Below are 17500 nucleotides of genomic sequence, written 5' to 3'. Positions count from 1 at the left end.
TCTTTGACCAGAGAGGAAAAGGCCAAACTGTTCTGATGGTCAGTGTGCTGTTTCAGTGCCTTCACGCGTCATTACGGCTTTGACAACTTATTTTGCTTATCGATTTGAGCATGAGAGATCTTGTAGATACTCAAGCTCGTTTGAGTGGTTGGGGGAACTAACTAAAAAAGGTGAACTCGTCAACATGTGTTGCAACTGTCTCCAGGAAAGGAGGACTTACGGACGGAAAATGGTAAGGACAGACAATTTTCTCAAACGTTAAAGTCTTCCATTCTGCACTTTGGGCAGTGATCTCAGTTCAACTATAAAGTTTCGCTCTGAGGGAAAAAAACTTTCATAAAATAAATCAATCTTACCCACTTAAGATCAATACAACATCGTTAAAATTGCTCCAAAATTATTAAAACTGTGGAAATGAATAGCCATAACTAGAATCACAACTTTCAGGAATGCTTGTTCGTAATGCGCTTCATTGCCTCTCATGGAACGCAGTCGCAGTTTTGACGGCCAAAACTGGTTTGACGAAGAAATTTCAACTGTCTCTACGCATGGAAATGAGGTTCTGGGGTCGTGCAACCAGAGGTATTTTTGTGGTAGTGCACTTAGTATATTGTCATATTGAGTGAGAGAGAGCGACTGGAATAATTACCATAAAGCTCGCAATCAATACTTTGCACTTCTTAAATCTGCACGTGTGAATTATTGTTCAAACCTGATGGAACAGTGTGCGGGTGACTCTCGCAAGCTATTTCATGTGGTTAGCTCTTTATCCAGGGAACCACTTGAGATGGCTCCTCCAGAGAAGATGATCCCACTAAGCTAACAAATGAATTTGGAACCTTTTTTCTCAAAAAAATTGAAATCATAAAGAAAAATCTTGGCAAGTTTCAAGTTCAAGAGCCTCAACTTGTTGTTGTTACTCCTACGGAGAATCTGGAGAATTTTTTCCCCGCTATCAAAAGGAGAAGTGACTTAGATTATACTAGAATCCTCCAATGCCTCTTGTCGGTTGGATCCTATTCCTATGTGGCTAGTGAAGGCCTGTCTTGACTTCTTAGCGCCCTCTATCCCTGAGATGGTTAATCTCTCTCTTCTCAGTGGTAACGTTCCAGAAAATTGGAAAACAGCTGTTGTTAGCCCTCCACTAAAAAAAACCTGGACTTTATTTGGTTTACAATAACTTCCGTCCAGTCAGTAATCTTCCATTCATTTCCAAGGTAGTGGAAAAGAATGCACATCAACAACTTCTCGTCCTGCCCCTCCAGTCCAAGCTCCAGTCCAGTTTCCATGTTTCCAAGTATCACTCGACAGAGACTGCTCTATTAAAGGTTATCTTAATGAGTATGGATAATAAGGAAGTGACACTTCTTGTACTTTTGGACCTAAGTTCTGCTTTTGATACCATTGCACTTTCCAATCTTCTAAATATTTTGCAACAGGATTTTGGAGTCCTTGGAACTACTTTAAATTGGTTTGACTCATTTCTGGCTGGTTGCAAACAACGTATCCTTATCGGTGATAAGACTTCTGACGACTTTAACCTAAACTGTGGAGTCCCTCAGGGCAGCTGTTTAGGGCCCTCTTATTTACTCTCTACATCCTTAACATTATTTCTCAGCACCTCCCTTCCGCTCATGGTTATGCTGGTGACACTCAGATAGTAAGTAGTACATTAGTTGGGGCTACTAGCGCATTAATATGAAATTTGAATAAAACGAAGTTCAAACACGATTTTAACAAAGTGCAAAATTAACCAACTTGAAACAACAAGAATCTAATTAATATGCATAATATGCATGAAATTTGACCTTGGGATTTTGCGTTGAAATTTTAAACTAATTAATATGCATAAAAATTTTGCGTTGAAGTTAAATCTTCAATCTTCTAATCAAAAAATAGTCTTTTTCACAAATAGAATGTGTTTAAATATTCGCATAATCAATCAAAAGGAACATGGAAACAAAATGAAGGGTTTTTTCCCATGATTTTTTAACCAATCAGAAATGTACCCATAAATTTTTAAATGAGGCATGTCTTCAAAATTATTTACGAGATTAACACTGCTAATTCCAAAATCAGCACTAAATTCGCTACTAAATTTCATAACATATTCAAAAACATTTTCACGATTAGTATGCGATGTTATATGACTTTTGTTTAATTGTTTTAAATTTATTGAGTCAGTCTCTTGTCTTCCTTTTTGTAAATTAGTGATTTTGAAATTATTAAGATTTAAATTTCCTGTTAAAGGTGTTTTACCATTTTTTTTTAAATATAAAATTTCACTAACATTTGTTACAGGTGATACGCTATTATTTAATTGCTGAAAATTAACAGCATCTACTTTTTACATTGATCAGTTTATTATTGTTAACGTTGAAATTATTAGTCATTACCACACTTCCATCTTTTTTAAGATATGGTGCTAAATCAATGGAACCACCTGCTAGAACTTTTTGATCAACATATGATTTATTTACAAGCTCATTTAAATCATTTGGTTTCCTATAACTCAGAATTTTGAAACCAGCCATATTAATGTCTTTATTTTCATCTAATTTTTGTTTAGTTTATCCTTTGCATATTTACGATTAACAGCAGAGGTGTCGTTACTAACGTTTTTAATTCCATAAATACTATTATCATTACATTGTAAATCACCGGTTAGGGTTCCTCCTGATAAATGAAGATAATTACTTAATTCGTTGCTTCGTTGAGAGAAATTTATTGCTTGACGTCCAGACAAAGCTTGTTTAACGTTATTAATGTTATGATTTTTCATATCAAGATTACTTGTCAAACCACTTTTTAAAATATAATTACTTAGCTCCGCTTTATCAGCTTTTAATGTCATCGAGTTATCAATGTAAAATTTTGTCGCTGCATCTTTATGATGAATAGGATCTTGTAAGCCGGTTATTTCTTTATTACCCATATCAATTGGATTCTGAGCTTCTATTTTACCATCATCAACATTAAGATCAAAATAACAAAACTCAAATTGAGAATATGTTAAAGCATCATTTGTATCATGCCTTCCATTACCGACATTTAAAATCCTTGTATTATCCATATTTAGCAATCCAGTCATTTTATCGCTTCCATCTTTTTTCAAATAATTAGTTAAATCAACTGGTTGGCTAGATGAACCACCATTTACCTTAACGTGATCGTATATCTGCTTTTTTGTTAAAGCATCACTATCATGTTGTCCTAGTTTTAAATTAGTTAAATTTTCATCGTCCATATCATAATTACCATCTATAGTCAGTTTAAAACCAACGCCTGGTATACCTTCAATTATTTTTGTACTTGTTGATTCTAATAAGCCGTTTGAATAACTTATTTATATATAATTAAATAGATTTTTCCATTGAAGTTTTAAGTTGTAAATTTTTTATGGCTTATCAATATAAATGAAGCTGTATGGATCCTTTGTTGCTTTTTCATATGCTTCTTTTGGAGTATTATTTTCACGGCAAATAAGTAATTTTTCATTAGTGCTTGGAAATTCATAAATGCAAAAATGTGAGCAGTTTAATACAATTGATTCAAATAAATAACACTGCAATTTTTATGTCTTCCACGTATAAAATAATCAATCAATGGCTTTTACTTTTTTCACAAACAAAATCATCAAATATAACCAGCTTTTGATTATCATCTGTAAATTCAGATACTGGTATAATTTGGTCGTTACATGCTTCAATTATATCATAACCAACGTCATTACTTATTGCTTCAAATATGTTCAATAAATTTTGATATATTGACTGTTCTAAGTTTTTAGCATACAAATAGATTTTGTAATAATAAAGAAAATTGTAAATCATATGCATTAATGTGTTTGTTTTTCCTGAACTGCTTGGGCCACAAATTAGCATTCAAAAGCACTTATTTGGCATAAAATCATATAACTGTTTATAATTTTCAACACTATAATCAGTCGAATTGTAATTTGGTATTCTCATTTATATCATATGGGTATATTATTTGTTAGTATATACTCACTAAGTGATTTTGGTGTTTCAAGCAATCTGATTGGTTCGCTATCTCAGAGTAATTGAGCATTATTCACTCCCTACGGGGTGAATAATGCTTGATCCAAACAAAACAAAATGGCCGGCGTAAACTCGCCAGCATTTATGAATCGGAAATATTGAGAATACAACATGATGCTGTGCTACAGAAGACAAAGAAGGCCACAAAATTTGACCCGAAAGTTTTCAAAGGTAAGAGAAGAGTTCATACTTTTGCCAACCAGTGTTTGACTTTGTTTTTCCAGAAACTTTATTGCTGAAAATTAAACAATCTTCACGCCAACAATTTGTTTCACTCGCAGTAATTCTCTGTTGTAGGGCTGGTCGTCCACCAAAACGAATTTCTTAGTGAAATCGAGGAATTAAAAACATGTTTCAGAAAGTTCCACATGGTTGCAAGGAAACAAGACGGGTCATTTTACAACAAACTAAAGCTCCCCTCAATTAGAGCCACCATTTCATGTGGATCCTTTACCAACTGCACTTTCAATTTCCATTTCAAATGAACCTCAAAAACTTTGATCCAACGGTGAAAATGTTTTACCAAGCAGACTTTCGATTTAGATTGCTGATTTAAACGGTGCTAAATGACCACTTTGCTGTTTGTGAAGGTTGTTTAGATTTGCCATGTTTGAAGCTTCTGTAAACAGTTTTGCGCATGCTTTGTGCCACTTGCAAGTTTTCCACGCATGAATTGAGATGCCAATTAAATCGACTTTGGATGGTTTTTTCTGCAATTGTTGTTGAGATCACTTCGTGAGTATATACTAAAACAATGATTCTTTTCAGTCTCGATGAAAAGTGGCAGAATATTTACCTCGCCGCAAATATTCTACCACTATTCACCTCAATTTCAAAGAATAATTTGTTCATTAACATGATGTACAACACAATGTTGAACACTGTGTAAAAAGCTATCTTTTATATACGATTTCCCATTTTTATGTAACCAAATAATATAACAAATGAGTTTACTAAAATGGAAAGAACTTGCAAAAAGTATATCTGAATTAAGAGAAAAAATTAACACCGTAAGAAATGCTATTATTCAGCATGATTTGGGTCAAAAAACAAGTCAAGCATCTTTTTCAAAGGTGTTTAAACCAATAACGTGAAGTGCCAAATGATGGCATTGATATTGAAGATGAAGTTCCAGATATGAATCTTGGTGATTTATTTGAAGACCCAGCATTACCACAGCAAGAAAAACAAATTGTTTCTAAGACTCCAACTTATAAAGAATCATTAAAAGATACATTGGAAGGTAAAAAACAAATAAGTATTGATCCTCAATATTTCCCTGAAACACAAGATCTTCCTCCCGAATATGAAGAAGATGAAGTTGATTATGGATTAGATATGGATAATGAGGTATTGGATGATCTTGGAGTTCAAAATTATGATTCTGTTGAAAAGGTACTAAGTCAACAAGAAATGACTCAACAAAAGAACAAAAAATATCTAAGATTATTAATGATGCTAAAAAAAGAAGAAATCAATTAAAAGGGTATAAGTCTGCTATAACTAAAAAATTCAAAAGTGGTTCCCTTTCTGAAGCTGTGAGACAAATGGTAAATAAAAGAACAGACAATGCAAGAGTTACATTGAATGCATACATCAATCATTATGAAAATAAAGTCAAAACAATGAAAGGTTCTGGAATTCAAAAAAAGCAGAGAGGTGGAAATGTTGTATTATTCAATGATCCAAATCAGCTTATCAAAAAATTGGAATTGATTGTTGGTGAATTTTTAGCTGGTAATACAAGCATTGAAATGCGGAATATGGGTGTTTCTATATTAGACACATTGCTAAAAACATCAACAATTAATAAATCACAACATAACAAACTCTATAAGAAGTATTTCAAAATTTACTGTAACAATATTGTATATACATGGATAGAGAAATTGTATTATCAAGCTATTCTGTTAAAGAAATACCTTTTAATAAACCTGAAAATTTTGTTACAAAATTCACGAGACCAATAATTTTACCAAGTAATCATGAATATCAGATTGGTTTAAATAGAATTATTAATATGAGTTTTACATGGTTTAATGTTAATCCAAGTTATAAAATTCAAACAACAGCATATAGCATCATTAATGGTTCAAACTTTCAAGATATCATGTTTCCAGCTGGTGTATGGAATCACAACGACTTTGATAATTATCTCAAACAAATAATAAAGAAAGACGGTATATCCTTTAAATTTAATGCAACAACATTCAGAATCACAATTGTTTTGCCGTCTCAAGTAAGACGATTTAACAAAATCAGATTGTAATGATCTCATAGGTTTTGACAAAAAAATATTAACAAGTGGTACACATGTTGGTACTAAAGTCTCTAATTTATCTCAAGATACTGACGTATTAAATATCCATTGTGATTTGATTAATGATAGCTTAGTTGATGGTCAAGATACGGATATAAATTACAGTTTTAGTACAAGCGTTTTACAACCATCGCATTCATTTACACTAGAACCAGGAAGAATCACCTTTAATCCAATTAATAAAACTACAATTTCATCAATTAGAATGTGGGTAACATATGGTGAACAAATATTGTTAAATTTAAATGGAGCTGATGTATCATATTCACTGATTTTAAAAAGAGTAGAATAATATAACATAACAATATAATGAAACCATACGAATTCAAAAGATTTTATCATCCAAGAGTTAGAAAATTTGTATATAAACACAAAGGATCTGGTATAATTATTGATAACATTTTTAAACCTATGAAAGCGATTGCATCTTCAGTTTTCAAAAAAGTAGCTAAGGCTATGGCAAAAAGAGCATTAGAATCAGGAATTTCTCATGCTGGTGAAAAAATTGGAAAAAAGGTTGCTGAAAAATCTGGTGAATTAATTATGAGACAACTTTCTAAAATGAGGCAAAATTCATCAACAAAGCCAAAACAAGAAAGAATTATTCCTATTCAATCAATTAAAAAACAAGAAGAAGACACTAATATGATTTTAAATCGTTTAATATCAGGTAGTGGTATCAAAAGAAGACATTAAAATTATGTAATATAATAGTATAAAATGGCTTTTAGAACAAGTGAATATTTACAACGAAACGAGTATGTTCGTTTTCAATTAGATGATGTTATTCGAGCTCCTGGCAATAATCAACATCAAGTAAACAACGGATACAAATTCACAATAAATGATAGATCTTCATTTTTTGATTGGTATAATGGATACTTCGAAGTTCGTTTTCAGTTACAAAAAATAGCAGATTGAGCTGATTATGCAGCAGCTGATAGAATAACATTAATTAATGATTCCTATAGCCTTATGAAGCATCTTATGATTAAATCTGCAGGTAAAACAGTATATGATACTGATAATCTTCATAATGTAACTTTTGTGAAAAATCTTCTTGAATATTCAGATGATTATTCAAGATCTATTGGCAAAAATAGTTTATGGTACCTTGATACAAATAATACTACCGCTAATAACAATATTGGTTTCGAGTCAAGAAGATTGCTTTCTCAAGCTGTTAATAATGATAGAACAGGAGGTGCTAAACATATTAATGTTATTATTCCTTTGAATCGTTACAGCTTTTTTGAAGAATTAGAAAGTAAAATGCTAGTTCCAATGCAAATTCAATTTAATATTACTTTAAATGAAGATGGAGAATTGATTCACATGGCAAATGGTACTGATGCCGGAAGAATTGTAATTGACAAATTTGAATTATGGTTGCCAAAATTGATTCCAAAAGATAGTGTGTATTCAAATTTCATGAGCTCATTTATGAAAGAATCAAAATGGAAGTATTTAAGAGAATTATATGAAGTAGGACAACCAACACAAACTTCTCGTTATTTTCAAATATCAGCAAGTATTGATAATTAACAAATAAAGAAGCCTTCGTGGGAAACACGAGCCGATAGGCGAGTTTTTCTCCCTACTTCCTAAATTGGCAGCAACAGTTAGCAAAAACAAGGGCATAAACCAATAGAAATAAAGTTTACTTGGTGGAATGTTATTGTTAATCATATTGATGAAATATGGGCTACAGACTTAGTTGAAATGCAGAAATGTAGTAAATGGAACAAAGGATACAAATATCTTCTTATGCTGATAGATGTTTTTAGTAAATATGGATGGATTGTACCAATAAAAATAAACAAGGAGAAACCGTTAAAGAAGCATTTCAAAGCATCTTCAAAAATGGTAGAAAACCAGAATATTTGTGGACTGATAAAGGAAGTGAGTTTTATAACAAACATGTAAAAGATCCCTTAGCTAACAATAAAATAAAACTCTATTCAACAGAAAATGAAGAAAAATCATCAGTAGTCGAAAGATGGAATCGCACAATTAACAATAAAATGTGGAAACAGTTTACAGTTCAGGGCAATACACAATATTTAGACTTTTTGTATAAAATATTAAAAGAGTATAACAACACTAAACACAGTTCAATATAAATGTCACCAAGAGAAGCTTCAAATAAAAAGAATGAAGGAATAGTGTATTTCAATTTATACAGTGATATGGAGCAATTATCATCCAAACCAAAATTTAAAATTGGTGATAAGGTTAGGATAAGCAAATATAAAAGAAAAACATTTGATAAAGGTTATACTCCAAACTGGACTGAAGAAATATTCACAGTTGATAAAATACAATACAGTAATCCAATAACTTACAAAATAAAGGATCTCAATAATGAAGAGATACAAGGAAGTTTTTATGAGCCTGAATTAATAAAGCAAAACAAGATGTATTTAGAATTGATAAAGTTATAAAAAGAGATTATAAAAAGAAACAAGCTTTGGTAAAATAGAAAGGATATAGTGACGATTTTAACAGTTGGATACCAATGAAAGATTTGACAGATATATAAAAAATAAAATATATAGAATTATTTTCTGTATATATGATATAAAATGAGTTCTAAAAGTATTGATTTATATTTATCTAAATTTGAAAGTAATTTATCAAAGCGATAGTCAATTAGATCGATATGATTTAAATGACAGCTTTATTGATGATTCTCAATGTAGTTTTAATGTTAATTCAGATAACATTTATGAAACTGAAACAGAATCCTCTCAAGAAATATAAAAAATCTAATGTTAATATATAAATGAAAATTTTAAAACAAATCATAGGTTTATTAAGTAATTGTTGCTTAGCTTATGCTTAGCTTAGCTTAAAAAGAAGGTTGAAATTATTAATGTTTGAAATATATATTAAAATTATAAAAATTATATAAAATGTTAAATAAATACGATATTTTTTATAATAAGTTTATTTTGCATCTACATCTTCTTTTTGAAAATAATAAAGATGAACTTGATTTAAAGTCATGTTTATATCGCTGTAAAAAATTTATTGATAACAATGATAATAATAAGGATGATAGCTATAAAACAAGAACAGAAACTGGCGATAGTGATAGTGATATTGATAGTTATAGCAATGATACTAATTATGAAAATTGGTATTGCACTTAATGTAAAAAAAAATTATAAATTGAGTGAAAAAATCATACATTTAAAATCAAAAAAACATATAGAAAATAAATGATCGTATTTATAATTTGAAAATAATTGTATTGACTTAAATATATAGTAATATAATAATTTAAAATGACTTATAAAACTGAAGAAAGATTAAACACGATCCGTAAATCAAAAACGAAATATATGCTTAATAAATTATGGTTTTGTGAATTTTGTAATAGAAATTATCAATTAGCTGCCATATTTATACAACAAAGCATCAAATTAATTCATGAAAGATTTAATTTTTTAAACATATATTTTTATTTTTTTTATTAAACATTTTTCATATGTAAATTTACTTCAAAATAAAAAAAATTATATACAGTATAATTATACATGAAAAAATTTAACGCTAAAAATTTATTTAAACCAACGACTGATGATTCACAAAAACTTTATAAAAAAGAAATGAATGAAAGCAAATTAAGAGATTATGAAAATCTATTTGAACTCGTTCTAAGTGGACATATACTTTTGAATGATAATGAAGCTAATGATTTTTTAAATAATTTAGATGGTTACACTATTGAATTCTTGATTATAATGAGGTTCTTAAAATTGGGATTAATAATAAAAATTATAAACAACTTATTAAAATTTTAAGAATTGGTATGGATAAAAAAATTGATGCCGTAGTTAAAATTTAAAAAAAGAACAAAAGTTAAAAGCAAAAAACAAAATTAATGAATACGTCAATTTAATCAAACCCAATACAAAAATGATTTAGTTATTAAAAAAAGACAGACTAATAAATTAAATAAAAAATACAATGAACTGAAAAATTATTTTACCTCCGAAAAACAAAAGTTAAAAGATAAAAATATTTATGGATTTGGTATAAATTATTTTATCAAATTGAATATTAATAACAAAATTAATATTAAGGAAAATTATAATGAATTTTCAAAACAAGAACTTATTGATATAATCTTAGACAAAAATAAATTAATAAATATACTTCAAACAAATAAAAATCAAAACTCCACTCATCCAATACCAATTCCTAAACCACGCAAAAGTGTTGAACAAATGGTTAACGATTATGAAGACAATATAATTGAACCACCACTTGAATTTCGTGATGATTATAAACCAATTCCAGCTCCAAGAACTAAAAAACAGGTTATTAAAAAGCCTGTACAACTACCAAGAACTATAATAAAAGGAACAAACAAAGCTTTAAAAGGCTACACAACATCATATGAAATAAGCATTAAAAACAACAAAGACCTTTAATTCAATTGCAAAACACGAGAATGGATGTTAAAACATATTGAAAAAATTTTAAATAAAATGAAAGGACTAAAATTCATTGTAACATTGAAGATCACATTCGAAAAAAAAAAAAACCAGGTCATTAAGAAAAAACAATGAAATCAGCTTATTTTAACAGCATAGCACAAACAGTAATAAACAAAACTCAAATTGAACTAGCTTTAAAATTATCGAAACAACAAATATTAAACAAGGTAGCTCGATGGATTTCAGAAGGATCTGGTTGGACTATACAATTAGTTGATAATCATTATCTTAATGTTGTTAAAGGGGCTAGGTCACGCAATTTTAGGCAATTTTAGCACTGATCGAATGGTCATAGAATTAACTAAAATATCAAAATAACAGTTCAAAACTATAGAAGAACTCTAACAAAACACAGGGAAGCCAAGAAGGGACATGGATGGACAAAACTGGAGAGGATTGAAATGGATTGAATTTGGGTAAATTTGAAAAACGTCGGCCCAACTTTTTTCAAATTTATATCAGTCTATATCAAAATGTCATTTACACAGCTGGAAAATCATTCTCAGTTGTTATGTGGCCGTGATTTTGCAAATGAAAGACTCTTGCTCTGCCAATTTGACGTTTGGAGCTCATAATGACCAAAATTAAACAAATTTACCTAAAATAGCGTGACCTAGCCCCTTTAAATATGAACCTATGAAAGGATATAGCTATATTAAAATACCAAATGAATTATGTAATTATGTAATAGATGGTTATCAGAAAAACAAATTAATAAGCTTGACCTAGCTAAATATAAAGATGACAGTAAAAAAGGATTGATTCTTGAAGTTGATCTCAAGTATCCCAAAAAATTACATGATTTGCATAAAAATTATCCTTTAGCTCCAGAAAAAATTAAAGTTGCTAGAAATATGTTATCTGAATATGCAAAAACAATTTCTGAGAAATATAATATTTCTACTAATCTTGTTAAAAAGCTTATTCCTACATTAAACAATGAAGAAAAGTATGTTCTTCATTACAGAAATCTACAATTATATCTCGATTTAGGTCTTAAAATAACAAAAGTTCATAAAGTATTAGAATTTGATTAATCACCTTGGCTAAAGCAGTATATTGACTTTAATACAGAAAAGAACAAATGCTAAAATGCTTTTGAAAAAGATTTCTTCAAACTCATGAACAACAGTGTATTTGGAAAAACAATGGAAAATTTATGTAAGCGTGTTGATGTTAGACTCATTATGGATGAGAAAAAACTGTTGAAATTAACATCAAAACCGACTTCTGTTAGTTGCAAAATCTTCAATGAAAATCTAGTAGCTATTCATAAGATTAAAGAAACACTAACCCTAAATAGACCAGCTTATGTTGGAAAGTGTATTTTAGATCTAAGCAAAATGCTAATGTATGATTTTCATTATAATTATATCAAACAAAAGTAGAATCATAAAGCAAAATTATTATTCACAGACACAGATTCACTCACCTATGAAATTGAAACTAATGATGTGTATCAAGACTTTTTTAATGACAAAAATAAAGTTGATTTCAGTGATTATACTGAAAATAGTCAATTCTATGATAAAACTAATAAGAAAGTTATTGGAAAATTCAAAGATGAAGCTGCTGGAATTCCAATCACTGAATTCATAGGCTTACGAAGTAAAATGTATTCTTATATCAAAAACAATGATCAAAATAATAAAACAGGAATTAAAAGGATTGTAGATCAAAAAAATATCAAGCATGAAGACTTCAAACAAACTTTATTCCATAAAAAACAAATGTATCGTACAATGAAAACAATTAGAAGCAATTATCATCAACTAGGAAGCTATGAGCTGAATTAAGTGTCATTGTCATGCTTCGATGATAAAAGATATATTTATAATAATGGTATTACAAGTTATGCTTACGGTCATTATAAAATCAACACACAAAAACAATTTGAATGATAAAGTTTACTGCTAAAGTTTACCGCAAAAGTTTACTCATAAAGTTTACCGTTAAAGTTTAATCATAAACTTTACTCATAAAGTTTATCAAATGTCACGCTATGTTGATTATATGAATATTTAACACACTTCATTCATCTCCAGATTATCAGAAAATTTATCAGAAAATTTATCAGCTGGTAAATTTATGGGTACATTTCTGATTGGTTTAAATATCATGGGAAAAAACCCTTCATTTTGTTTTCATGTTCCATTTGATTGATTATGCGAATATTTAAACACACTCTGTTAGATTTCAAGATTTAACTTCAACGCAAAATTTTTATGCATATTAATTAGGTTAAAATTTCAACGCAAAATACCAGGGTCAAATTTCATTGCAAAATTTTTATGCATATTAATTAGTTTCTTGTTGTTTTCAAGTTGGTTCTTTTTGCGCTTTGTTAAAATCGTATTTGAACTTCGTTTTATTCAAATTTCATATTAATGCGCTAGCACCTCCAACTACTATACTACTTCAGATTTCTCTCTCCTTCCAACTTGTTCTATCCATTCGGAAAATTAACGCTGTCTCTTTGATTGAAAAGTGCATCATTGATGTTCACTCTTGGTTTACTGCAAATCGTTTAATGATCAATGATGCAAAAACTGACTTTCTAATCATTGGCACCAGTCAACAACCCTGAAAAAACATCGATTGAATCTATTATCATTGGTGACACCTATAGAAAGCGTCCGGAACCTTGGCTCCTGTTTCAATGCTCATGTGCAAATGAATGTTCACATAAGCAAGACTTCTAGCAAGGCTTTTTGCAGACTATACAACATAAGACAGATCAGAAAATTCATTACCGTGAAATCGACAAAAACGTTGATCCATGCCTTTGTATTCTCGCAAGTCAATTACTGTAACACACTTCTATTTGGTCTACCTAAATATCAACTTGATTGTTTACAAAAAGTTCAGAATGCCGTGGGTAGAGTGATTTTTCAGATTACGAAATTTGGTCATATCTCACCGGCCCTTATCGACTTACATTAGTTTCCAGTATCATTCAGAGTTCAGTTTAAATTGCTCCTTTTTGTTTGAAGTCACTACACAACCAAAGTCCATTTTACATTAACGATCTTTTATCCTTGAAACCAGCACCTAATTATGCTCTTCGCTCATCTGCACAATCTCTTCTGTTTATTCCAAAATACTTGGGGATCGGGCCTTTGCTCGTGCCACACCTGTTTTATGGAACTCCCTACTATTAGCTATAAGAACAAGCAGCAGTCTCTGCATTTTCAAAAAGCAACTTAAAACACTTCTTTTTAACCTCACCTCACCTCGCCTCTTCACGCTATGTCTCACTGTCCATATCCCCCACACAAGCTCTTGCTTGCTCCCACAACCTCCAACCTGCGTCCGATCTTTCTTTCTCAACCGTTCTGCGCCAAGTTGTTTTGGGGCGACCTACTTTGCTTTTACCAACAGGTGCCAAGGTCAGTTCTGTTGCACAGTGAAGTTGCTTCTGCATTCGCAGCACATTCAGGGGGTCAGGGTGGCTAAGTGGTTATCTATCGGGCCTCCCACCACTGCGAGCCAGGGTTCAACTCTGGCCTTGGCCAGCATGTGGGCAGTCGATCTCAACCTGACTCCAGGGTTTTTCTCCGGGTACTCCGGTTTTCCTCCCCCATAAAAATCGACTCACAGCTAATTAACATCTAGCTGTGGTGCTGTGCTCCGACATCAAACATGGACTGTATAGTGGCAGCCAGAGGCACCTTTGTATGCTTTCAGCCCGATGTCGTGAGCCGCGCCCTTTGCAATTCAGTCCTCGACTGTGAGTAAGGGTGATTAGCACTAGCAATATTTATTTATTTATTTACATGTCCAAGCCAATTCCATCTTCTCCTGTTTACAGCTGTGCTGATGCTTTCACAGCCACAAAGCTTATTTAACTCATCGACAGAGAAAATGTATGGCCAATATATCCTCAGGATCCTCTTGAGGCACTGAAATTGGAATGAATCTCGACTCTCATTGTCCGCAGCATTAATCTTCCAGGTCTCGGATCCATACAATGGTACTGGTTTGTCTAACGTCTCATACAATCTGATCTTAACTTTCCTTCTGTACTGCTTCGAGCTCCAGATCTTTCTCAGCTTGCCAAATCTGTTGCTCATATCCTTATCTGCACCCCCTTCGTTACTCACTATTGCACCCAGGTATACTAAGTCTTTCACCTCTTTGATCTCTTTGCCATCGACAAACTTGATCTTCTCCTTTCCTCTGCAGTTGACTTTTAGGGCTTCTGTCTTCTTCCTGCTGATTTGCAGCCCAATTCTGCTAGCTGTATCTGCAAGCGTAGTTGTTTTCCGCTGCATCTGATTTATGGTTGTGGAGATGAGAGCAATATAGTCTGCAAAGTCAAGATCTTCTAATCAGCCTCCACTTTATTCCAGTGTTGGATTGATCAGTTGTTTGGCGCATGACCCAGTTGATTGCTAATAAAAAGAGGAAATCGGACATTTCACAACCTTGCTTGACTCCTGTTCGAACCTTGAACCAGTCTGATGTTTGCCCTATTATCAAGGACGGCACATTCTACACCCTGGTAAAGCAGTCTGATGATCTTAAACAATTTTGCTGGGATACCGTATGATTGCATAATGTCCCACAGACTATCTCTATGGAGTGAGTCAAATGCTTTCTCGAAGTCGATGAAATTGACTATCAAGGGCACTTGCCATTCGGATGATTGCTTGATAATATTACGCAATATGAAGATCTGTTCGGTGGTATTTCTCCCTTCAAAGAATCCTGCCTGTTCTGGTCTAAGCTTGGTACCGATACCTTTTTCATTCTTATGCCTCTCCAATTACTACAATCCTTCAAGTCACCTTTTTTGGGGATCTTCACGATTAACCCTCTTAACCACTGGTTTGGAATCTCCTCCTCCTTCCAAATGTGCTTGATGATTTCATGTAACTTCTGGGATGACGTTTCTGGGTCTGCCTTTAAGAGCTTGGCCACTATGTTGTCGACGTCGCCTGCTTTACCACCTTTAAGGGCGCCTGCTTTACTTCCTCCACACTGACTGGCTCAGTGCTGATGGTCTCGATTTCCAGAGGTGGTTGGTCAATGATTGCGATGGGATTTTCCGGTGGTTCTCTATTTAGGACTTCCTCAAATTGCTCTTTCCATCTTTCTAACTTCCTCTGTTATGACGTTGTTGTCCCCGTCCTTAATTGCTGTACTGCCATGGCATTTGTCATTGCTGATGTTCTTGGTGATTCCATACAAGGTCTTCATATGTCCACGGTCAAAGGCCTTTTGAGCCATGCTCATCTGGTTCTCCAACCATACCCTTTTATCTGCTCTAATACTTGAAAAAAAGGAAAGGAAAGAAACTTTATTTAAGTGTCTAGTCGTTCTAGTGCTGGAGCACTAGTTGGGGACACTGTAAACTGAAATTAACAATTAACACAAATCAAGTCAAATGTTGGTTTTTGAGGAGAGGGGAAACCGGAGTACCCGGAGAAAACCTCTCGGTGCAGAGTAGAGAACCAACAAACTCAACCCACATATGACGCCAGATCTGCAAATTGAACCCGGGCCACATTGGTGGGAGGCAAGTGCTTTCAACATTGCGCCATCCCAGCACTCCTTGTCTTTCGTTTTATGCCTTGATCTTAGTCGTCCTGCACTTTCCATCTTACTCTTTAATCCCTTCCTTTCTTTGATAATTGACCAAGATTTGGCACCTATCCAGAGTTTGTTATTCCTCTTCTTTCGACCGAGTACCTTTTCAGCAGTGGCATTGTAAGTCTTGCTGAACTGATGCCGCATGCTCATCAGTTGCCTCAAGAACTACAAAATGGTTGTGGAGCTACACAGTGAAGGCATTTCTGATGGCTCAGTCTTGTAGGTTTTTTAACTTCATATCTGGTTCGGGGATTGAGTGGTCTGTCCCTCTTCTTTAACTTGAGCTTAATGATGGTTCGTACATGATTTTGGTCTTTTAAAAAAGCTTTCAATTTGTTGGAAAGGTTGTGATGCTTATGTTAAATTAGTTTGGAAACTTAGAATCTCATTTTTTACACTTTACCATAGCATAATATATTCTTGTTATTATTAGCTTTTAAGGGATTTTTAACTTAAAGTTCAGCACTTTTGAATATTCTTCTACAATTAAGTGCTATACAAATTCATTATTATTATTATTATTATTATCACATTAACAACTTTTTTTGTGTTCATGTTTTAATAAAGACTTCTTTCCGAGGCAGGTAATGATGTATTATTGTGTGAAATAAACAAAACTTCGCTAGCAGATGCCTTGGCACCGTGGTGCGTGACAAAAATATTCTTCAATTTACATAGACATGTCTCATAAACTCAAGTCCAATTGGTGTCAAAGACATGCAATAAAGGTGATTAAATTCGCTGAATTCACTATAGTTGGAAGAATTGCAATGCCTCATCATGTGTTTCCCTGATTTTAAAGGAAAATAGAGGTCATCGACATATACTCTGTTGCATTAAGTCTGGTGCAGTCCGACAATTTAATTTTGCAATTGTTGAAGATCACTTTGCAAGTTTTTTTAAAATATTTGTTCATCCTTTGAAATGTGAAGGAATAACAACTAAATAGCAGCCCAAAAGAATATTTGTCTCAATTCGACAGTGTTGCTTGATCTGTCAAAATTCTGGCGTGCACA

At 32.2% G+C, this 17500-nt stretch overlaps 1 protein-coding gene across 3 annotated transcripts in view; it reads right to left on the bottom strand.

Annotated features, from left to right (window-relative positions):
• LOC138022092 (N6-adenosine-methyltransferase subunit METTL3-like) overlaps positions 1 to 17500 on the bottom strand; it is a 155207-nt gene that overhangs the window by 31697 nt on the left and 106010 nt on the right. The window lies entirely within an intron of this gene.

This window comes from Montipora capricornis, chromosome 10 (assembly GCF_036669925.1).
Source record: "Montipora capricornis isolate CH-2021 chromosome 10, ASM3666992v2, whole genome shotgun sequence".
In the NCBI taxonomy this organism is placed as follows: domain Eukaryota; kingdom Metazoa; phylum Cnidaria; class Anthozoa; order Scleractinia; family Acroporidae; genus Montipora; species Montipora capricornis.
This window is presented reverse-complemented; position numbering and strand designations above follow the sequence as displayed.